The sequence below is a fragment of the Oryctolagus cuniculus genome, chromosome 15 (assembly GCF_964237555.1).
Source record: "Oryctolagus cuniculus chromosome 15, mOryCun1.1, whole genome shotgun sequence".
NCBI classification, from domain to species: domain Eukaryota; kingdom Metazoa; phylum Chordata; class Mammalia; order Lagomorpha; family Leporidae; genus Oryctolagus; species Oryctolagus cuniculus.
This window is the reverse complement of record NC_091446.1, coordinates 74,646,417-74,669,097: the sequence shown is the minus strand read 5'-3', so window position 1 is coordinate 74,669,097 and position 22,681 is coordinate 74,646,417. Positions and strand designations below refer to the sequence as shown.

At 47.2% G+C, this 22,681-nt stretch overlaps 2 protein-coding genes across 21 annotated transcripts in view; one reads left to right on the top strand and one right to left on the bottom strand.

Annotated features, from left to right (window-relative positions):
- CCSER2 (coiled-coil serine rich protein 2) overlaps nucleotides 1-7,688 on the bottom strand; it is a 187,694-nt gene extending 180,006 nt beyond the window's left edge. For 8 of the 20 annotated variants that reach the window (XR_011382492.1, XR_011382490.1, XR_007914244.2 and 5 more), the window contains exon 1: nucleotides 7,449-7,686. The gene's annotated coding sequence lies outside the window, so the exon portion shown is untranslated. Of the gene's footprint in view, nucleotides 1-6,651; nucleotides 6,770-7,448 lie in introns of all 20 variants that reach the window. The other 12 variants (XM_051833009.2, XM_051833010.2, XM_051833011.2 and 9 more) reach the window with 8 other exon arrangements.
- Nucleotides 7,689-7,891: 203 nt separating this feature from the next.
- Nucleotides 7,892-22,681, top strand: part of LRIT1 (leucine rich repeat, Ig-like and transmembrane domains 1) — a 105,094-nt gene continuing 90,304 nt past the window's right edge. Inside the window, exon 1 of the mRNA XM_070057954.1 lies at nucleotides 7,892-8,986. The gene's annotated coding sequence lies outside the window, so the exon portion shown is untranslated. The remainder of the gene's footprint in view (nucleotides 8,987-22,681) is intronic.

Below are 22,681 nucleotides of genomic sequence, written 5' to 3'. Positions count from 1 at the left end.
CAGCCTATGGTCCACAGTGAATCATCGAATCGAAGATTCTCTCTCTCTCACTCTAGCTTTTGCTCTCCCTCTCTCTCTCCCTCCCTCTCTCTGTAACTCTGAATTTCAAATAAAAAAAATTATTTTATGTATATGCCCCTCCCCACCACCAAGAAAAGGCACCCAGGGAGGATGAACCTGGGTTTGATACCTGGCTCTGGCTCCTGAATCCAACCTCCTGTTAAAGCACGTCCTGGGAGACAGCAGGTGATAGCTCAAGTTCCTGGGTCCATGCTACCCCTGTGGGAGACTCAGATTGAGTTCTGGGCTCCTGGCCAAGCCCTCTCTGGTACAGGCATTTGGTGAATGAACCAGCATAGAGAAGATGGCTCTTGTCTGTCTGTCAGTCTCTCTCTCTCTCTGCCTTTCAGATAATATTTATTTTTTAAATAAAAGAATAAAAGCTGCCATTTTGAACTTAGGAAAATTCACTCACTCTGTACTAGAAAATAACAGGCCAGGGCTCTGGGGGTTGGGGTGGGGAATGGAGGGCATTCTTCAACACCTCTCCCCACTAGTCACTATCTTCATTTGAAAGAGGGAAATACACAGGGTGTATATATATACTATATCATATATATGTACACAGATTAGGATAAAATCAATTCATTTATGAGTACACAGATTAGGCTAAAATGAATTTCCTTCATGTTCCAAAGAAATGGATCTTTGAGGAGGAAAGGAAGAAAGCCATCAAAAAAAAAAAAAAAAAAAAAAAAAGACAGCTATCTGGGCTTCCTCACCTCTTGACAATATCACCTGGGTGGTTCCTGTACACTGGCCCACCAACTCTGCCAAGATATTACCAGGACATTCTACACATTTCAGCAGCTATTACGAGTAGTCTTTTCTAAGCGATGGTCTTCTGAAAAAACCATTACTCTCAACCCTATCACTGGCTGCCAAGACATAATGGTCAGAGAAAGCTCTCAAATTTCCCCCAAAGCACTCAGGCTGCAACCAAATATCATTAATATGATGACAACAACAACTCTAAGTACCTTCTGGTGTCTGCCTCTCTTCATGGTCCCTAGTGTATATGCTAGCCACTCAGTCATCAAAGATTTTGATATCTTGGAGGGCTGTATAGGCAACTAATCCAAAGAAACAGGGCTTGGATTTATTTTTTGCATCTTATGTTTTTAAGATTTATTTATTTATTCGCAAGTCAGAATGACACAGAGAGGGACCTTCCATCTGCTGGTTTTGTCAAATGGCCACAACAGCCAGGGCTGTGCCAGGGTAAAGCCAGAAGCCAAAAACTCCATCCAAGTCCTCCACATGGGTGGCAGGAACCTAAGCACTTGGTCCATCATCGGCTGCTTTCCCAGGGACAGGGAAGTAGATCGGAAGCAGAGTAGCCACAACTTCAACCATCGAACCAGCACTCTGAGTCGGGACGCCAGCATCGCCACAAAGCCAGCCTCTAATTTTTGGATTTTAAAAAGGAGAATGCCAGGAAACAGAAAGCACTTGCTAACTTCCACGATTATCACTTGAGCTTTTCAATACCCTCCAAAACAAGGCTCAAACCCCTGAGATACCGGTTGTTTCTCAGCTCAAGAGCTGCATCCTGCACCACCCATTCCCACACACAGAGCAGGAGCCCACCCCAACTGGAATGGCTAGGAATGGGGGGGGGGGGCACTCACTCAAAGGGGGGAAAGCTGAAGTAATTGCTCGGCTTTTCCTCTTTCCCCCTCTCTATCTTGCTTACCACATACAGAAACTAAGCCAATGAAAACTGGGAGGGATTAGACAGAGGGTGGAAGGTGAGGACAATCTGAAGCAAATGAGAGCAGAAAAATCCAAGACAAATTCGTATCCTAAATGACTCTGAAAAACAAACCTAGGAAGCAAGCAATTTTACCTCCTAGGAAATTTTAAATCAGCTGCCACACCTTGTGTAACTGTAGAATCACATCAAGAGTCTTAATTATTTGGAATAATCTGTGGTAATAAGACCGACCATCCTCAAAGCTGATCCAGCTACATTCAAACTAAGCTACTGATCAACATGGGAAACTAAACAGAACACCTTTAGCTCTCATAAATCCAGCTTTTAACAATCCTGACTCCCTGATGGCTCCAAACCGCAATTTAACCAACCAGAAGTCTCTAAGGGCAGGAAAAGTAACTCCCAAGAAATTGATTCAGCAGAACTCAAGAGGTTACACCTAACATACTCTAGCTGAGTCACTTAAAAAGAAACCAGTGTCCTGACTGGGTGATTTCAATAGGCTGAGTCACACCCCAGCATCAGTATCTGCAGCAAGCACAAGTTAGAGGCCAAAAGAGGAAGCAAGCCCCCAGGATACTAAGAAATTTATTGGGGGGCTGGGGGTGGGAGAAGTCATCAATAACAAAGGAAAAACAACTTCATTCTATGTACCACTGGCCATCAGCTCGTCAACATCAGGCCACACCAGCCAGAACTGTTAGTGCTAAAATTTACCTCCCCTCTCCCTCACAAGAGCTCTACTATTCCAGGCTGGAGCTTCCTCATCTTCCTGTGCCTCTCTCACTTCTGTGCCTTGGTGTTTCCCAGTGCAATCTCGCACTTCTTCCTGCAGCATCTCATCCTGTAGTCAGTCTCTCCTGCCTTCCACTCAGTCCCTGTCCTCGACAAGCACACAAGCCAGTGCGGGAGGTAGACGTGTCACTAGGTTAGGTACAAGAAATGGCGGTCGGTGCAGTGAGGGAAACATGACAAAGCACCGTGAGCACACATTCTTGTGACATAACCCCACTTGAGGCCTTCCAAATCAACCCTCCACCTACCACATTCTAACAAATCAGTTACAGAGTCCTACATCTTTCCAAATATCCCTGATCTCGAATCCCCCTCACAATTTAGGCTTCATTTCTCTTGTACCACCTAGTTCAAGCACTTCTTGTCAGAACACAATTCAGTATATTTCCAAACTGTCACATCTCCCCAAAGGAAATATCCTCCCCTTACTTTGAAGCACTGAATATCTTTACAATGCCAAAGGGATGACGTCCAAATCCTTAGCAAACAAAATAATATATTTTCGAAATGATGCCTTTTGAAGTTTTTATCTATTTCAGGGCAGAGAGAGCAAGCGCACTCCGATCTACTAGCTCAACTCCAGATGGCCCCCATAGCTGGGACTGGGTCAGGATAAAACCAAGAGGTAGAAACTTTAACCCAAGTCTCCCATGTGGGTGGCAAGAACCCAATGACTTGATCCATCACCACTGCCTCCCAGGTTGTACTAGGAGGAAGCAAGAGTCAGGAGCCAGAGTCCAACAGGGGGATGGGAGATCTACAGCCTACTCCTGAAATAGTGCCTTTTAAAAGCAGATGGTCTGAGTTTCAGTTCCATTATTCATCAGCTCTGTTACCTTTGACAGATCACTCTATCTCTAAATTCTCATCCAAAAAATAAAGACACTAAAAGAACTGTCTAGTGTTGCTTTGAAGATTCAGAAACTCCATGCCAAGGACCAGGATAGATCCCAGCACCCACTCCACATTAACCATCATGCTAGACTGTCTCATCTAGAACGACTGGCTCCCTGAAGGAAGCAGATAACCCAGATTCTGCTTTCATGTTTTTTTACAATGATTAACAGTAAGAGTTAAATCAAAAACAACCCCCTGGTTAATCATAAAGCAACACAAGCTTCAATTAACCTCTATATCACTTTCACGAAAATTTTGATTTGTCTAAAATTTACCATAGTTTATTAGAAAAAGAAAGTACTCATTTATCAAAAAAAAAAAAAAAGGAGGTTACTTTGTTTGGTTTACCTATTCAAGTAAGTAAATCTTTTAAAAACAAAAGTCTATAGAAGTATGACAGAACTGATCAACTCTGCTGGGAGCAGTATAAATAAGTGCCTTTCCGAAGTGAATCTAGCCAATTTTTTCAAAATGGATAAAACTTTCTTCATACTCCAATCCTATAATCCCCTTTTCAGCCCTTAGCCTAAGGAAAGCAGCACAATGATGAACAGCTACCGACAAACTGCATTACTAGTAAAACAGTAAGCAACCCAGATGTCCAGTTGTTAAGAAATAGATAACTCACAGTAACTTCGTGCAATAATCTATAGGTAGAAAAACTATGGCAAAAAGAAAACATTAAATATGAAAGCAAATATTAAACATTACATTTATGCTCTTGGTTATAATAATAAATAAATTAAAAAAACTCAAGAATTTACCCTGATTTTTTTTTCTTTCTTTCACCATTAGGTTATTTATAAAATGAAAGGCCTGTTGGAATTAATCAGACCCACCACACTAAGTACACATTTCAAAACTGACTTTTCTAAGGCATGAAACCACATAACCATCAATTTTTTTCCCTAAAAACCTATCTATCACAAAGGAGTAATCAGATAGGCTCTTCTCACATACAGACCAGCCATGCATGTAATTTTAGCCATGCTATTAGCCAGCTGGAACCTTATTATATTAAAATCTCATTTTACCATCAAAGCCTAACTGTATGTGGGATCTCCATATGGCGATCAGCAGCCACTTGTTATGGGGATGTGGAGAGAGGCCTGCCAGCACGGCAGTTAAAACTGTCTGGCTGAGTAGAATGGTGAAGGTTTGGTTTCTCCTGTATCCCCAGATGAATGATCATGTTTCTTAGCCAATCAAGGGCTGTTAAGTCTTCGGAGTGGCAGCTGATGATTCAAGGAAGGAAAAAGTACAAGAACAGACCCCCTCTCACTCTGAAAAACTGGCAACCTCCTTGGCCCAAAACACCATAAAAGAGTAAAAAATATACCAGCAAGAGGTCAGGAGATATGAGACATACTGCGTAGAGTCAAAATGTTTTATAATTGAATGAAATAATCAATTCTTTCAAGTCTAGTAGATTCCTTTTCCAACACACACTCAAGTTTCTCATTACCCCACTCAGATTATAAAACAATTAAGATTCACAATTAGGAAACTGGGGCAAAACTGAAATACAAAGATAATCAGAAGATGTGGACTGTACTTAGCTCTGTACTTTTCTATCTACCAGATCTCCAGCAAATTACTGCCCCTCAGGGTAGCACGGTGGTGTAGTAACTTAGGCCTCCACGTGCGAAGCCAGCCGGCTTCCCATATGGGTGCCAGTTCACATCCCGGCTGCTCCACTTCTGATCCAGCTCCCTGTTAATGGCCTGGGAAAGCAATGGGGGATGGCCCAAGTGCTTGGGCCCCTGTAATCACATGGAAGACCCTGAGGAAGTTCCTGGCTCCTGGCTTCAGATCAGCCCAGCTCTGGCCATTGTGGTCATTTAGGGAGTAAAACCAGCGGATGGAAGACCTCTCTGCCTCTCCTTTATTCTGTAACTCTGCCTCTCAAATAAATAAATAAATATTAAATTAAAAAAAAAAAAAAGGCTGTTACATGCCAGGCCCATTAACAAAAAAAAAGTTACTGTCCCTCAAAGCCCTGGGACCAATGCAGCAGCATCATTACTGGCCAAGCCCCGTTTTACCCCTGCATCATAAAATGGGTTGTTTCTTCCTGTCCTCAGATTTCATTCCTAACCAGCAACAATCTTTACTTCTAGTGCCCTGTGCAATCATCTTTTGTAGGTTTTCCCATATTGAAAGTCAGTCTAACACATTTCACCTATCTTACAGCTGCATTCACAAAAACGCATTCAGTCCACTTCCTGAGCACTTGTGCCACACAACAGTATGCGCTGGAGCTGCAAAGGTGCCTTTCCTAAGAAGCCCAAGAACCTGCTGGAGACAGAGACATAGAAAAAACACTACCAACCAACAGACAGTGTATTATTGGATCGGTCGATAAAGAAGGATGAGATGTCTGGACAAGACGCAGGTAATATTTTGGTAAGGTGTTGAAGGGCAAGTTGTTTGCAAGGCAAAGAAGAATTCTCAACAGAGGGAGCAGTGCAAAACCACAAAGGAAGATGTCATCTTCTACAAACCGCAAGGAGTCCTGCACGGTGAGTGAGGGCAGGCAAACCAGAAGGTGGACCAAGCACCAGAAACTGAGAATAAAGACAACGGGAAACCACTGAAGGATTTCCAGTCATGAAATCACACTCCTGTTCTTCCTCCATACGTCAAAGGAGCTGGGTCAAGGCAACAAACGCAGGTCTGGCATAATGTTTAAAAACATTTAATGGAGATTTCCTGCCCTGAGGATGGCTTCTAGCACTTTCTTGGTACGGCATGTTAATACAAGACTGAAGGAAAACAGTATGAATTATGGCTAAAGGGTTCAATCAAGTGTGTATTTTTAGCCTAAAGATTATTTTAAGTTAGTGTTGTTGAGAACAGAAAATAGTAAAGTGATTTAATAAATGAAGGTAAGCAAGCAGTAATAAAACTGAGACTGACTTCAAGCAAAACATTCAGGAATGTTGACATCCTTATCCTGATCAGATAAGATGTTTTGCACCTATTATTTGCAAAAGAAAGATCTTAAATCCCTTTGCTTAAGGAGCTTCTATCTCCACTCTACTAACTAGTCTACTAGATGATATTTTTATTTTTTTTTAAATGACCAAATAGGTTCTATCAATAATTAGTTCAAGGCCAGGAGAAGAGGGATGCCTTTTCGAACGCCTGGATTTAAAAGCCTGAGGCTCCGTGTCTCTCACCTATAGGAGTGAAACACCAGCATTTCAATCTGGGGCCACGAAGAAGAGTCCGTGCATCAGTAATTTCCACACTGCGAAGGCCTAGTCTGGGGACAGCAAGCCTAATTGGCTGGGCAGCCTACAAAGATGAATTTGCAATTATTGAGACTGGAACTCAAGCCGACCACCTCAAAGAAGTCATTCCTGCTTTCACTTTGTCAAAAAAAAAAGTGGGTGCATTAAAAAAATGTATAAAAATAACATGTTTTAGGAGGAGAGAGAGAAAAACATCTGAACCTACAAGGGACGGTGGGATTTCCGCGCCTCTCCCCACCCCACCACGGCCCAAGTTTTATCTCCGATTAGATTTTAGGGTGCTTAGGGTGTGTCTTTGTTTTGGCCCATTTATTAACTGTTGTTAATAAATATCCGCTCATTCGGGGAACGCCGGTACTTTCCCCATTAACCCTCCCAAGCATCCTGGCTCTTGAAATCACCGGTCTCCGAGCCTTTCGCCGCGATTTCCCCGTAGAGCAAGGCGGCAGCCCCAGCTGCCCGAGGCCCGGGGCGCTGCCACAGCCCCGCGGGCCGGGGGGCGTCGGCCTCCCGGGTCCACGCCCGCCGGCCTCGAACGCTTCGCAGGGGGCTCGGCAGGGTCGCGCGGCAGAGCTGGAGGCCGCAGGGCGCCACCGCTTGCCCCCGGACGCCCGGGCCTCTACCGCCACCGCAGATCGGACCGCGCCCCCACAGTCCCCAGGCAGCCTCCGGCGCCCGCCCTGACCCCGGCCCCTACTCCAGCACTGACCCCGGCCACTCACCGTGCGGGGATCGTGCTGCCTCCTCAGCTGCGGGTCGCCCAGCGACCTGTGGGCCCGAGGACGGAAGGTGAGACGAGAGGCCGCCCGTCACATCGCCGCCGATCCCGCCGGCCGAGCCGCAGCACCCAGCATCGCGTCCGCGGCCTGAGGGAGCGCCGGACCCCAGAGCCACCGCGCCCCCTCCCTCGGCCTGCGCCCGCCTGGACTCCGCCCTCCAGGGCCCGCGCACCGCGCGCGCGCAGCCCCGCCCCCTCGAGAGACGCTGCGCACGCGCCAGCCCCAGGGCTCTAGGCCCCGCCTTCGGGCCCGCCCCTGCAGCCCAGCTCTGGCCTCGGCCCACCTGTGGCCCCGCCCCGCCCGCTCGCCAGCCTCTCCCAGGCTCCGCCCCCCACCTCAGGCCCCGCCCCGCTCCGCTGACCTTGCCTTTCTGCCCCCTGACTCAGGTCTTTGCTCGGCCCAACCCCCGCCGCCTACCCTGGCTGGTGCTGACCACACCTGTGGGAAGCTGCTCGGACGAACATTTGATGCTCGACCGCGGTGAAACCTGTCAGCTCGTGCGTCCTCCAGGCTCCGGAAAGTCAGGAGCGGTCTGAGCCCTGGGACTGACCGAGGCCGCTCAAGTGCCCCTGCCCGAACCACGCACGCAGCCTGCCGCCCCAACACCCTGGTTCCGGCTGAGGCTGAGGGAAAAGGGGCCTCAGCCCTGAGTGCTGACATTCAGAACCACGCAGTACCTCCGCGCGCCTGGGTTCCTTGTGCCAGGAACCGGCTCCCCTTTGGGGTTTCCATTCCCCCAAAGGCCACCCCTTCTCCTCCTCCCTTCCTCAGTGGCCGGACTTGATTTTGAGAGCTCTCTTGCTTGGAAACCTTATGCATCAGGGTGGCAGTTAGAGCCCTGGAAGCGCCTTCGTTTGTCGGCCCCAGCAGCTTGCTGCAATGAATAACATTTAAGGGGAATGTGTTGGAAAAATACCCACTTCTAACATGTCTCCACATGGGTTGTACATGTGGAGGTTGTACGTGGCCGGGGGATTTATAAACCCACATTTCATATAATAATATACTCATATATTTAGAAAAAAGCCTGACATTTTCTAGATCGACCTCTGTATGTAAAGACTGAATTTTTGGATAATAATATGTGTGCTTAATATGAGAAAAAAAAAGTAGGTCTAAAAGGCTCCACACTTTCAGGATTAAGTGAGATCGCTGCAAAAGCAAACGCCAGACAGAACTTGAGCGCATCCTTTAGATCAGCACTGGAGAGAGGCATTACTAAAATGCGTTTTGGGGTTTATGCCGTCTGCTGGATGGAGAGATGGTAAAGAAACGACTCCCCACAGCCTGTCCGCGGAGCTAAGGAAGGTGCTGCGTTCCCAGTAGCCTCCAGAGGAAGTGGGAAAGAAACATCAGCAGGAAGAGCTTTGCATCTCTGAACTGCTGGGTTGTCTCCGATGACTCCCTAAGTACTTGGCCTGTCATGTGAGCTCTCTGCAGTAGGCAAGTTCGAAGTCACCTTCTCTTCCTGCTCTACAAAGGTAGGCGGCTTCCTGGGTGCTTGTAGGAGTAGCCCCAGCTTCATCTAATTTTCTCTATGTCTATTTTGCCTTGGTCCCAATTTCCTCATTCCCTTGGTTGTCATTATGTCACATTGATTCTACTTCTGTTAGCCACTACTTTCTCTTTTCTTTTTTTTTTTTAAGGTTTATTTTATTTATTGGAAAGACAGAGTTACAGAGAGACAGAGAGAGAGAGATCTTCCATCCACTGGCAATGGCTGGAGCTGTGCTGATCAAAAGCCAGGAGCTTGTTCTGGGTTTCCCATATGGATGCAGGGGCCCAAGAACGTGGACCATCTTCGACTGCTTTCCCAGGCCACAGCAGAGAGCTGGAACAGAAGTAGAGCAGCCAGAACTGGAACCAGCATCCTTATGGGATGCCGGCACTACAGGTCAAGGCTTTAACCCGCTGCACCACAGGGCCGACCCCTAGCCACTAATTTCAAAATATACTCACAGGGGGCCAGTGCTGTGGCACACATGGGTAAAGCCGCAGCCTGCAGTACCAGCATCCCATATCAGCGCTGGTTTAAGACCCGGTTGCTCCTTTTCTGATCTAGCTCTCTACTAATGGCCTGGGAAAGCAATGAAGATGGCCTAAGTGCGTGGGTCCTAGCACCCATGTGGGAGACCTAAAGGAAGCTCCTGGCTCCTGGCCTCAGATCAGCTCAGCTCTGGCCATTGCACCCATCTGGGGAGTAAACCAGTAGGTGGAAAGACCTCTTTCTCCATCTCTACCTCTCTGTAACTCTGCCTTTCAAATAAGTAAATAAATCTTTTTTTTTTTTGAAAGGCAGAGTTAGTGAGAGACAGAGAGAAAGTATAAATCTTTTTTTTTAAATGTACTCACAAGATTCTAATTTATAGAGATGATTGTGATGACACAGAGAGGTTAAGGCATTGAAAGAAGATCTTTGTTACATTTCCGGGGAGCTGGGAGCACGCAATGCCACATGGAAAACACGAGCTTGGTCAGGAGGCAGAAGTAGGAGAGAGGGGAAGTGAGAGCCAGAACTGCTGCTGGAGTTTCTGTGGAAGGGCAGAACAGGAAAGTGGAAACAGCTTTGGGGTGACTAGTTTGAATGATGTCAGACCCCTCTAGAGTCTAAGAGTAGTCTCTAGCCTTCTGGTACCTGGCCTGGGGTGATTTGGAGCAGAAGAAATACTGGTTTGATATGTGAGAGTTAAATAAAAGGAGTGCTTGGGGTTATAAAGTTGGGGTTGGTCTGGAGGGTTTGTAATATGATTTTCACACGCCCACAAAAGTGGATGGCCAGTGAAGTATAAACTAATTTGGCCATTAGTTTGACCCTATGATTAATGGATGCAAAATAGACAAATGCAGAATCTAAGAAAACAGATGACCACTTACATATAGAGGGGTGGGTGTTTAGCCTAGCTGTTAAGATGCTTGTGTCCCATAGCAGAGTTCCTGGGTTCGATATCCAGCTCCAACTCTTGACTCCAGCTTTCTGCTAATGCAGACCCTGGGAAGTGGCAGTGATGGCTCAAGTCACTGGATTTCCCATCACCCACTTGGAAGAATTAAATTGCTTTCCTGGCTCCTGGCCTAGACTCCCACCAGGACCTGTTTCAGTCGTTTGGGGAATGAACCCGCACATGGGAATTCTTGAGTTCTGTCTCCTTCTCGAATACATTTTTTTTTATTTAGAAAACGATTACATACAGAAAAAAATGTTTTAATTACAAATATGTGTCTCCCCAGAAATCTAACCCATGAGGGTATGAAGCCTGCTTTGGTCAAGGTTAAGGGAGAAAGGCAGCCCAAGCTGGGTGGGTGGTCCCTCACAAATTTTCACATGCTTCAGAATCCCATTGAAGGGCTTGGTGCAACAGACTTGTGGGCCCCACCTCCAGACTTTCCAGTACAGTTGGCCTGGGGTGAGGCTCAGGAATTTGCATTTTGATAGTTCCCATGAGATGCCAGTGCCCAGCTGAGAACCACCGTACTGGAATGCCTCTTCAACAACTGTCCAAACCTGTTGGGAAGGCCCTTCTAGAAATGACCATCTTCCAAAAACTCTTATAAAGATTGGTAAGAGACAAAGGTCTAAGTGCCACAGGCTGTGCTATGGACAAATATCACAACTGGCTAGGCAGGGGAGATGACAGCTGAGAAGACCAGGGTGTGACCCTGGCCCTTGAGCTGGGGGAGGAGGACAGAAGATGAAGAGGCAGAGGCAGATGGGCTAGGATGCCATGAGAGGAATGCACAAGACACACAAGCTTTGACTAGTCTTTCTGGTGGTTTTCTAGATGAGCTCGGGGTTAGAGCACAAAGGCAGGAGGTTGGATGATTTTACAGGATTGCAGCCTAGAATTTCTTGCTAAGAAACACACAGCAGGGTCCAGCCTTATGGTGCAGCAGTTAAGCCACCATGACACTGGCATCCCATATGAGCATCAGCTGGAGTCCCAGCTGCACCACTTCCAATCCAACTTCCTGCTAATGCATGTGGGAAAGTGATGGAACAGGCTTCAACCACTTGGGCCCCTGCCACCTAGGTAGAAGACCCAGATGAAACTGTTGGTTCCTGGCTTTGACCTAGCCCAGTCCTGGCTATTGTGGCCATTTGCAGAATGAGCCAAAAGATGGAAGATCTCAGTCTCTCTCCCCCTCTCTCAGTAACTCTGCCTTTCAAATAAATAAATATTTTAAAAAGGAAAGGAGGAGGGAAGGAAGGGAGGGAGTAAGGAAGGATGGGAGGGAGTACGGACACGGTGTAATCACTCGGAATGTGTGTGCATGGGGCTGGGAGGGGAGGGGGGAGATAGAAAGGAGTCTGATTTGCAGACAGCTATGCAGATACACATGAGGTTCAGCCCAGAGAAAAGTCAGGGAGCACATTTACATAAAATATATTTACATAAATATATTTTAGCTTAAAGTAAGTAGATAAGGCAGGCATTTGGTACATTACTTAATAACGCTGCTTGGGAAGCCCAAATCCCCTATTGGAACACCTGGGTTTGAGTCCTGGCTCCACTAATGTGAACCCTGAGAGGCAGCAGTGGTAGCTTAAGTACTTGAGTCCCTGCTACCCACAGGGGAGACCTGGATTGAGTTCCCAGCTCCTGGCTTTGTCTGCTACAGGCATTTGGGGAGTGAACCAAAGGATGGAAAATTTCTGTCTCTTTCTCCCTCTCTCTTTCTCTCCCCATCTCTGTGTCTCTCTGACTTTCAATGAAATAAAAATTGTGTTGCCTATACAATGAAAATAAATTTTAAGTATATGTATGTTACAGACTGAATATGTCTCCCCAAAATGTATATGTTGAAGTCCTAATCTCCAGTGTGATGGTATTTGGAGGTGAGGCCTTCGGGAAATTAGGTTAGATGAGGTCTTGGGGGTGGAGCCCTCCTGGTGGGATTAGTGTCTATGAAAAAAAGGAGGCACTGATCTTGTTCTTTGCTCTCTGCTCTCCAAAAGGTGAGCATACACAGCCACCTTCACACCAGGATGCAGAACACTGGTTCTGCCTGATCTTAGCATCTCAGCCTCCAAACTTAACACTTGTAGTCTCCAAAACTGAGACAAATATATGTGTGGTTTCGGCCAGTCTATAGGAAGTTGTTGTCACAGCCCCAGATAAGACACCATAGGATAAAACTAGTAAGAAAATACCTAGGAAAAGACGTTTCACACAATTCTAATACATGTACATACTTAGTATTGCCACATAGCCTTTTATTGTTCTATTTTGACAGGCATCCTTCATATGCTTTATTTATGTTGAGTTAATTGGGGCTCTACTTTTTTTTCTTAAATGTCGTGAATTTTTTTAGTTTATAATTTTAGTGGTCTCAAGTCCAAAATGGGTCTTACTGGCCTACAAATCAGGTTGTCAGCAGGGCTGGTTCCTTCTGGAGAGCGTAGAGCAGAATGGATTTCCTTGTCTTTTCCAGCATCTAGAATCTACCCACATCCCTTGGCTCACAGCCCCTTCCTGCAGCTTCAAGCAGCCGTAGTTTGGATCTTTCTCACACTGCATCCCTCTTTCCTCTTCTTCCGTCCCAGTTCTCTACTTTTTTTTTTTTTTTTTTTTTTTTTTTTTTTTTTTTTTTGACAGGCAGAGTGGACAGTGAGAGAGAGAGACAGAGAGAAAGGTCTTCCTTTGCCGTTGGTTCACCCTCCAATGGCCGCCACGGCTGGTGTGCTGCAGCCGGCGCACCGCGCTGATCCGATGGCAGGAGCCAGGTACTTATCCTGGTCTCCCGTGGGGTGCAGGGCCCAAGGACTTGGGCCATCCTCCACTGCACTCCCTGGCCACAGCAGAGAGCTGGCCTGGAAGAGGGGCAACCGGGACAGAATCCAGTGCCCCAACCGGGACTAGAACCCAGTGTGCCGGCGCCGCAAGGCGGAGGATTAGCCTAGTAAGCCGTGGCGCCGGCCCCAGTTCTCTACTTTTAAGACCCCTTATGAGCCGGCGCCGTGGCTCAATAGGCTAATCCTCCACCTTGCGGCGCCGGCACACCGGGTTCTAGTCCCGGTTGGGGCGCCGGATTCTGTCCCGGTTGCCCCTCTTCCAGGCCAGCTCTCTGCTATGGCCAGGGAGTGCAGTGGAGGATGGCCCAGGTGCTTGGGCCCTGCACCCCATGGGAGACCAGGAAAAGCACCTGGCTCCTGGCTCCTGCCAGGATCAGCGCGGTGCGCCGGCTGCAGCGGCGGCCATTGGAGGGTGAACCAGCGGCAAAGGAAGACCTTTCTCTCTCTGTCTCTCTCTCTCACTGTCCACTCTGCCTGTCAAAAAAAAAAAATAATAAAAAATAAAAAAAATAAAAAAAAAAAAAATAAAAAAAAAAAAAAGACCCCTTGTGATTATGTTAGGTCTAACCAAAGGATCCAGAATAACATCTCTATTGTACGCTCAGCTAATGAGCAAGCTTAATTTAATCAGCAAACTGAATTCCCCTCTGCTTGGGCTCTCTTGACATGAAAGAGAGACCTTCTTTGATGGAAGTCTTGGGGTTCCATGAAAAATACCAGAATGAAATCTTTGATGGGAGCCCTAGTAGGAGGTGATTCTAGGGACCATCCAAAATATAACAGGCAAGACTCTGAGGAAATCTCCCTTCTTCCTCCCACAAGTGTTTACTGAGCACCTAGTATGTGCCAAGCACTATTCTAGAAGCATAGGATTAAGTCATGAGTAAGGATAAATCAGTGGGTGATTAAGTTCATGGAAAAAAATCACCAGTTCTCGCCAATAGCTTTCTGGTGTAAACTTTTTGTTCTGATAGTCACAGAGGAGTTTTTTTGTTGGTGCAAATCTCTCTGCCTTTGGATGACTCACTAGTTTGTGGCACCTAGAATCTGGCAACAAGTGGTAGCTCAAGCCATAAGGGATGGAGTATCCAAAATAGGGCTTCCTGGTTAACGATGAAGACAGCCTACTTGTCAGCTATGAAAATGACAAAAGGGAACACAGGAGGATGGATCCCTTTTTCTCCTCATATAAACACCTGGCCCAGGCCCAGGAAGGTGAGAGTACCTCAGCTAGCATGATGCCTCTACATGGGCATCCTTTCCTGCATCTCTTTTGTAGAGTTCACAAAATGAGAGCTGCAATTAAATTCAGCCAACAGATGTACTGTTTGGCCCACACCATGACTTTTTTTTTTTTTTTTTTTTGACAGGCAGAGTTAGAGAGAGAGAAACATCTTCTTTTTTCCATTGGTTCACCCCCCAAATGCCCGCTAAGGCTGGTGCACTGCGCCAATCCGGAGCCAGGAGCCAGGTGCTTCTTCCTGGTCTCCCATGCAGGTGCAGGGCCCAAGCACTTGGGCCATTCTCCACTGCCTTCCCGGGCCACAGCAGAGAGCTGGACTGGAAGAGGAGCAACCAGGACAGAATCCGGCACCCCAACTGGGACTAGAACTTGGGGTGCCAGCGCCGCAGGCGGAGAATTAGCCAAGTGAGCCATGGCGCCGGCCCCACACCATGACTTTAAAAATCATTGAACCAGCTACCAGCACCTAAAAATTCATACATTTTGGGGCTGGTGCTGTGACATAGTGGGTAAAGCCATCACCCACAGCACCAGCATCCCATATGAATGCCTGTTTGAGTCTTAGCTACTCCACTTCCAATTCAGCTCCCTACTAATGTACCTGAGAAAGCAGCTGAGGATGGCCCAAGTCCTTGGGCCTCTGCACCCAAGTGAGATCCAGAAGAAGCTCTTGGCTCCTGGCTTCGGTCTGGCCCAGCCGTGGTCATTGGGGCCAGTTGGGTAATGAACCTGTAGATGGAAGATCTTCTCTGTCTCTCCGTATCTCTCTAACTCTGCCTCTCATATATATAAATAAATCTTTTTTTTAAAAAAAAAAGAGCCTTTGCTCTCATTAAAAATTGATACATTTCACATGAAATTCATATTTCCAGTTTTCTCCAGCTGCCCAGAGCCACACCAGGCTCTTTTGTCTTCCACTGTCTCTACCTATGTGCTTACCTGGCTCTGGTAAGCTTTGCGGTTTAACATCCTGTCCTAGAGACTCAGGACACTCTAAGCTTAACAATTCATGGAACATTCACATGGGTTCTAATTGTCCTTTCATGTGCAGGAAAATTAAGCCAATTTGATTGTAAACTAAGCATGTGCTTTTTTAAAAATTTTTTATTGTGATAAAATATACATTTATACTACTCCCAACCATTTTTAATTGCATAGCTCAGTGATTTTTTTTCTTTTTTTCTCTCTTTTTTTTTTTTTTTTTTTTTTTTTTTTTTTTTTTTTTTTTTACAGGCAGAGTGGATAGTGATAGAGGGAGACAGAGAGAAAGGTCTTCCCTTGCCGTTGGTTCACCCTCCAATGGCCACCACGGCCAGCACACTGCAGCCGGCGCACTGCGCTGATCCAAAGGCAGGAGCCAGGTGCTTCCTCCTGGTCTCGCATGGGGTGCAGGGCCCAAGCACTTGGGCCATCCTCCACTGCACTCCCGGGCCACAGCAGAGAGCTAGCCTGGAAGAGGGGCAACCAGGACAGAATCCGGTGCCCCGACCGGGACTAGAACCTGCTGTGCCAGCGCCGTTAGGCGGAGGATTAGCCTGTTGAGCCGCGGCGTCGGCCATAGCTCAGTGATTTTAAGTACAACTGTATTGCTGTGTGACTTTTACCATTATCCATCTTCAGAAGTCTTTTAATCTTAAGAAACTGAAAGCCTATACCCATTAAACGGTAACTTTCCATTCTCCCCTCCCTAAGTCCCTGTCAGTCTACTTTCTGTCTCTATAAATTTGACTATTTTAAGAACTTCACGTGGGTGGTCTTTGTCTTTGTGACTGGCTTATTTAATTTAGCATAATATTTTCTTTTTTTTAAAGATTGATTTATTTATTTGAAAGAGTTACAGAGAGGCAGAGGCAGAGAGACAGAGAGGTCTTGCATCTGCTGGTTCACTCCCCAATTGGCTGCAACTGCCAGAGCTGCGCTGATCCAAAGCCAGGAGCCGGGAACTTCTTCCAGGTCCTCCATGCGGGTACAGGGGCCCAAGGACTTGTGCCATCTTCCACTGCTTCCCCAGGCCATGGCAGAGAGCTGGTTCAGAAGTGGAGCAGCTGGAGCCCATAAGGAATGCTGGCACTGCAGGCTGCAGCTTTACCCACTACACCACAGCACCGGCCCCTAGCATAATATTTTCAAGGTTTGTCCATGTTATGACATGTGTCAGAATTTCTTTTCTTTTTAAGGCTGGATAATATTCCATGGGATATATAAACCATATTTTGTTTATCCATTCACCCATCAATAAACATTTGGTTTGCTTCTATCTTTTGGCTATTGTAGACAAATGCTGCTATGAACAAGGACATGAAAATATCTCATTGAGACTGTTCTTTCCATTCTTTTGGAAACATACCCAGCAGTGGAATTGCTGGATCATATGGTAATTCTATTTTTAATTGTTTGAAGAAATGTTGTGCTTTCCACAGGAGCTTAGATTTTGTGCTAAGTGCAGTTACATATATTAAACTGCTTAATCTTGTTAAAGGTGACATAGCAGGGCAGCTGGGCTAAGAAATATTTTTCCCTATGGGAATTAAAGTAATTAAATATCACATAAGAAGAAGCAACTGAAGATAATTATTAATGTTAAATGCAGGCTAACGATAGATCCATAAGAGATTTAGTTATTATTTTCATCTCCAAATTATCAAATTTATAGCAATTTGGAAGAGATCTATACTATAAAAAGAAATTCCAAAAGTTATTCAAAAAATGATAAAAATAAAAGATACTTTGTCTTGAATACTTCATTTTAATTTTTAAATTTTATTTATTTATTTATCTGAGAGGTAGAGTTATATAGTGAGAGGGAGAGACAGAGAGAAAGGTCTTCCTTCTGTTGGTTCACTCCCCAAATAGCCGCAACAGTCAGAGCTGTGCCAACCCGAATCCAGGAGCCAGGTGCTTCTTCCTGGTCTCCCACGCGGGTGCAGGGACCCAAGCACTTGGGCCATCTTCTTTTTTTTTTTTTTTTTTTTGACAGGCAGAGTGGACAGTGAGAGAGAGAGAGAGACAGAGAGAAAGGTCTTCCTTTGCCGTTGGTTCACCCTCCAATGGCTGCCACGGCTGGCACGCTGCAGCTGGTGCACCACGCTGATCCGATGGCAGGAGCCAGGTACTTATCCTGGTCTCCCGTGGGGTGCAGGGCCCAAGGACTTGGGCCATCCTCCACTGCACTCCCTGGCCACAGCAGAGAGCTGGCCTGGAAGAGGGGCAACCGGGACAGAATCTGGCGCCCCGACCGGGACTAGAACCTCTGTGCCAATGCCGCAGGATTAGCCTAGTGAGCCGCAGCGCCGGCCCTTTGGGCCATCTTCTACTGCTTTCCCAGGCCACAGCAGAGAGCTAGACTGGAAGAGGAGCAACCAGGACTAGAACCGGTGCCCATATGGGATGCCAGTGCCGCAGGTGGAGGATTAACTTACTGCGCCACCACGCCCGCCCCAGATGTGTTTTAACTGTATATATTTTTATTTTATTTGACAGGCAGGGAAATAGAGGCACAGAAATATAGGGAGAGGTTTTCATCTACTGGTTCATTCTCTCCCAAATACCCACAACAACCCATGATGAGCCAGACTGAAGCCAAGAGCTGAGAATTGGCTCTGAGTCCTCCACATGGGTGGTAGGAATTCAAGTATTTGAATGGTTACCCACTGCCTCCTAAAGTGTGCATTAGCAAGAATGCTGGAATCAAAAGTGGAGCCGGGGGAATGGCATTGTGGAATAGCAGGTAAAGCCATCATCTGCAGTGCTGTCATCTAGTATGGGTACCAGGTCATGTCCTGGCTGCTCCACTTCCTTTTATTTTTATTTATTTATTTTTTTGACAGGCAGAGTGGACAGTGAGAGAGAGAGACAGAGAGAAAGGTCTTCCTTTTACCATTGGTTCACCCTCCAATGGCTGCTGTGGCCAGCACACTGCAGCCGGCGCACCGCGCTGATCCGAAGGCAGGAACCAGGTGCTTCTCCTGGTCTCCCATGTGGGTGCAGGGCCCAAATACTTGGGCCATCCTTCACTGCCTTCCTGGGCCACAGCAGAGAACTGTACTGGAAGAGGGGCAACCAGGACAGAATCCGGCGCCCCAACCAGGACTAGAACCCGTTGTGCCGGTGCCGCAGGCAGAGGATTAACCTATTGAGCCGCTGCACCAGCCTGCTCCCAGATATGGCCTAGGAAAAGCAGCAGAGATGGCCCAAGTGTCTGAGTCCCTGACATCCACCTGGGAGATCTGGAAGAAGCTCCTCGTTCCTGGTTTTCGCTTAGCCCAGCACTGGCTGCTGTGGCCATCTGGGGATTGAATCAGTGAATGGAAGATCTCCCTCTGTGTCTCTCCTTCTCTCTGTAACTTTGACTTTCAAATAAATAAATAAATCTTAAGAAGGAGGAGGAGGAGGGAAAGTGGAGCCAGGACTCGAAGTAGATACTTTGATATGGGATGCAGGTGTCCCAAGCAATAGTTCAACTGCTATTCCCCCTTGAATATTTTAAAGTGAATTATTATTTTTTTTTATTTGACAGATAGAGTTAGACAGTGAGACAGAGAGACAGAGAGAAAGGTCTTCCTTCCGTTGGTTCACTCCCCAAATGGCCGCCATAGCCAGAGCTACACTGATCCGAAGCCAGGAGCCAGGAGCTTCTTCCTGGTCGCCCATGTGGGTGCAGGGCCCAAGCACTTGGGCCATCCTCCACTGCCCTCCCGGGCCACAGCAGAGAGCTGCATCGGAAGAGGAGCAACTGGGACTAGAACCCAGCACCCATATGGGATGCCGGCACCGCAGGCGGAGGATTAGCCAAGTGAGCCATGGTGCCAGCCCTAAAATGAGTTATTATTATGAAACTAAAAAATGAAGTACTGGGCGGCATTGTGGCATAGTGGGTAAATCCGCAGCCTGCAGTGCCAGCATCCCATACGGGCACAGGTTTGAGTCCTGGCTGCTTCACTTCCGATCCAGCTCTCTGCTATGTCCAAGGAAAGCAGTGGAAGATGGCTCAAGTCCTTGGGCCCCTGCACCCATGTGGGAGACCTGAAAGAAGCTCCAGGTTCCTGGTTTGGATCAGCGCAGCTCTGGCCATTGTAGCCATCTGGGGAGCGAACCAGCAGATGGAAAACTTCTTTCTCTGTCTCTCTGCCTCTGCCTCTCTGTAAATCTGACTTTCAAATAAATAAATAAATCTTTAAAAAAAGATAAAGTGCTAAGACTACTTAAATAACTCAGATCAATATTCAAAAGACAAAATCAAAAAAAATTTTTTAAATATTTATTTACTGATTTGAAAGTCAGAGTTACACAGAGGAAGAGGCAGAGAGACAGAGATCTTCCATCCGCTGGTTAACTCTCAAGCTCCGCAATGGTCAGAGCTGGGCCAATCCAAAGCCAACAACAAGGAGCTTCTTCCAGGTCTCCCACATGGGTGCAGGAGCCCAAGGACTTGAACAGTATTCCACTGCTTTCCCAGGCCAGATCAGAAGTGGACAGGGACAAGAACCGGTGCCCATATGGGATGCCAGCACTGCAGGCGGTAGCTTTATCCACTGCGCCACAGAGCGGGCCCAAAAGCCCAAATTTTGAAATGGCCAGGGCCCAGCGCTGTGGCATAGCAGGTTAAGCCGCTGCCAGAAGTGCTGGCATCCCATATGGGTGCCAGTTCGAGTCCTGGCTGCTCCACTTCTGATCCATATCTCTGCTATGGCCTGGGAAAGCAGTGGACGATGGCCCAAGTTCTTGGACCCCTGCACCCGCGTGGGAGACCTGGAAGAAGCACCTGGCTCCTGGCTTTGGATCAGCACAGCTCTGGCCATTGTGGCCACTGGGGAGTGAACCAGCAGATGGAGGACTTCTCTCGCTCTCTGCCTCTCGTCTCTCTGTGTAACTCTGACTTTCAAATAAATAAATAAATCTTAAAAAAAAAATGGCCAACAGTCTTTATTAGACCCTTCACAAAATATACACAAACAAACATGTCAGGTATTTAATATTATTAGTCATTAGGGAAATGTGGATGAAAATTCAGTGACTTATCACTTCACACCCTCTATGATGGCTGCTATGGTTTGAATATCCCCTCCAAAATTCAAGTTGAAATGTAAATGTCAGGGCTGACATGTGGCATAGCATATTAAGCCACCACCTGCAATGCCGGCATCCCATGTGGGCACCAGTTTGAGTCCTGGCTGCTCCACTTCTGATCCAGGTCCCCTGCTAATGTGCCTGGCAAAGCAGTGGAAATGGCCCAAGTGCTCAAGTTCCAGGCAATTACAGCCATATGGGGAGTGAGCCTGCAGATGGAAGACTCTCTCTCTCTCTCTCTCTCTCTCTCTCTCTCTCTCTGTAATTCTGCCTTTTAAATGAATAAATCAAGGAAGGAAGGAAAGAAGGGGGGAAGGAGCAAGGAAGAATGTAGGTAGGTAGGTAAGTGCCATGGTAACAGTATTAATAGGTGGGCCCTTTCAGAGTGATAGTCTGAGTGTGAAGAAGTGTGAAGGCTCTGCCCTCATGAGGTAGGGTTAATAGTGAATGTATCAGCCGGCGCCGCGGCTCACTAGGCTAATCCTCTGCCTTGCAGCGCCGGCACAGCGGGTTCTAGTCCCGGTCGGGGCGCCAGATTCTGTCCCGGTTGCCCCTCTTCCAGGCCAGCTCTCTGCTGTGGCCAGGGAGTGCAGTGGAGGATGGCCCAAGTCCTTGGGCCCTGCACCCCACGGGAGACCAGGATAAGTACCTGGCTCCTGCTATCGGATCAGCGTGGTGCGCCAGCTGCAGCGCGCCAGCCGTGGCGGCCATTGGAGGGTGAACCAACGGCAAAGGAAGACCTTTCTCTCTGTCTCTCTCTCTCTCTCACTGTCCACTCTGCCTGTCAAAAAAAAAAAAATATAGTGAATGTATCGATGCCATTATTGCAGGAGTGGTCCCTAATACAAAGGAAGAGTTCCGTCTGCTTCTCTCAGGCAGTCTCACTCACGGTTCCACTATGTTACCAAATAGCAAGAAGGCTCTCGCTGATAGTGGTCCTTTGATCTTGGACTTCCCAGTCTCTGGAACTGTGAGATATAAAGTTCTTTCCTTACCAAAATTATTTTAGAATACCCAGTGTGATACTCTTTACAGTAGCAGAAAACAGACTGAGAAATGACAAAGACATTTAGGATGGACAACACTAATGCCAAGAAGAATATGGGCCAACTGAACTCTCAGCTACTGCAGGTGAGAATTCAAAATGGTAGAACTATTTTTTTTTATTTGAGAGAGAGAGAGGAAAGAGCTCCCATTCATTGGTTCACTTCTTTTTTTTTTTTTAATGATTTATTTGAAAATCAGAGTTACACAGAGAGAGGAAAGGCAGAGGGGTGGGGGAGAGAGAGAGAGGTCTTCCATCTGCTGGTTCACTCTCCAACTGGCCACAACAGCTGGAGCCATGCCAATCTGAAACCAGTAACCAGGGGCCCAAGGACTTGGGCCATCCTCTGCTGCCCTCCCAGGCCACAGCAGAGAGCTGGATCAGAAGTGGAGCAGCCGGATCCTGAACCGGCGCCCATGTGGGATGCACTGTGCCACAGCTCCTGCCCCTAGTTCACTTCTCAAATTCCTGCAACGGCAGCATCTGGCCAGGCTGAAGCAAGGAGCAGGGAACTGTATCCTGGTCTCATGAGTATGGCAGGGGTCCGATTTCTTTTTTTTTTTTTTAAATATTTATTTATTTATTTGAAAGTCAGAGTTAACACGGAGAGAGAAGGAGAGGCGGGGGGGGGGGGTCTTCCATCCGCTGATTCACTCCCAGTTGGCCGCAATGGCTAGAGCTACGCCAATCCAAAGCCAGGAGCAAGGTGCTTCTTCCGGGTCTCCCACATGGGTGCAGGGGCCCAAGGACTTGGGCCATCTTCCACTGCCTTCCCAGGCCACTAGCAGAGAGCTGGATCGAATGTGGAAAAGCCAGGACTCAAACTGGCACCATATTGGATGTCAGCACTGCAGGCTCAGCTTTACTGGCTACACCACAGTGCCAGCTCCAAGGAACCCGATTTCTTCAGCCATCACAGGTGCCTTTCAAAGAGTCTGGATTAATAGGAAGCTGGAAGCAGGAGCTGGAGCCAAGTACTGAACACAGGCACTTAGATTTGGGACACTGACATCCAGGTGTCTCAATCGCTA